The sequence below is a fragment of the Condylura cristata genome, unplaced genomic scaffold, assembly GCF_000260355.1.
Source record: "Condylura cristata isolate star-nosed mole 26May11 unplaced genomic scaffold, ConCri1.0 scaffold00004, whole genome shotgun sequence".
Taxonomy (NCBI): domain Eukaryota; kingdom Metazoa; phylum Chordata; class Mammalia; order Eulipotyphla; family Talpidae; genus Condylura; species Condylura cristata.
Window position 1 is genome coordinate 64,910,891 of NW_004567105.1, and position 405 is coordinate 64,911,295.

At 74.1% G+C, this 405-nt stretch overlaps 1 protein-coding gene across 5 annotated transcripts in view; it reads right to left on the bottom strand.

Moving 5' to 3' along the window:
• Positions 1 to 190, bottom strand: part of SNRK (SNF related kinase) — a 44,695-nt gene extending 44,505 nt beyond the window's left edge. For 4 of the 5 annotated variants that reach the window (XM_012735185.1, XM_012735184.1, XM_012735183.1 and 1 more), the window contains exon 1: positions 27 to 112. The gene's annotated coding sequence lies outside the window, so the exon portion shown is untranslated. Of the gene's footprint in view, positions 1 to 26 lie in introns of all 5 variants that reach the window. The other variant, XM_004676263.2, reaches the window with a different exon arrangement.
• Positions 191 to 405: the final 215 nt, after the last annotated feature.

Consider the following 405-nt stretch of genomic DNA (forward strand, 5'->3'; position numbering starts at 1 on the left):
CGGCCGCGCTCAGCGCCCGCCCCTACCTCAGCCGCCAGGCGGTCGTCCGTCCGCAGCGGCCGTGGCGCCGACGACTCCCTCCCGGCCGCCGATTCCCCGCACCCAGTGCTAATCATAATACCAAGCGGACGGCCGCCCGCGGGGAGGGGGGTGGGGTTGCACTGCGCCTGCGCGGCTGCGCGTCACTGTGACGCGTAGCCGGGGCGGGGCCGCGAGAAGAGCGGGGCGGGGCGCACCTGCGGCCCCAGCGCCTGGGCTGCTGGCGGGCATCCTGCCGGCATCCGGACCCCGGCGAGTCTGTGCTTTGGCAGCGGTAGGAAGCGGGCGAGGCGCCCGAGGAGGCCAGGGCACCAGGAAGGAGGAAGCACCAGGGACTCGGGACAAAGGCCGACAAAAGTAGCGCGA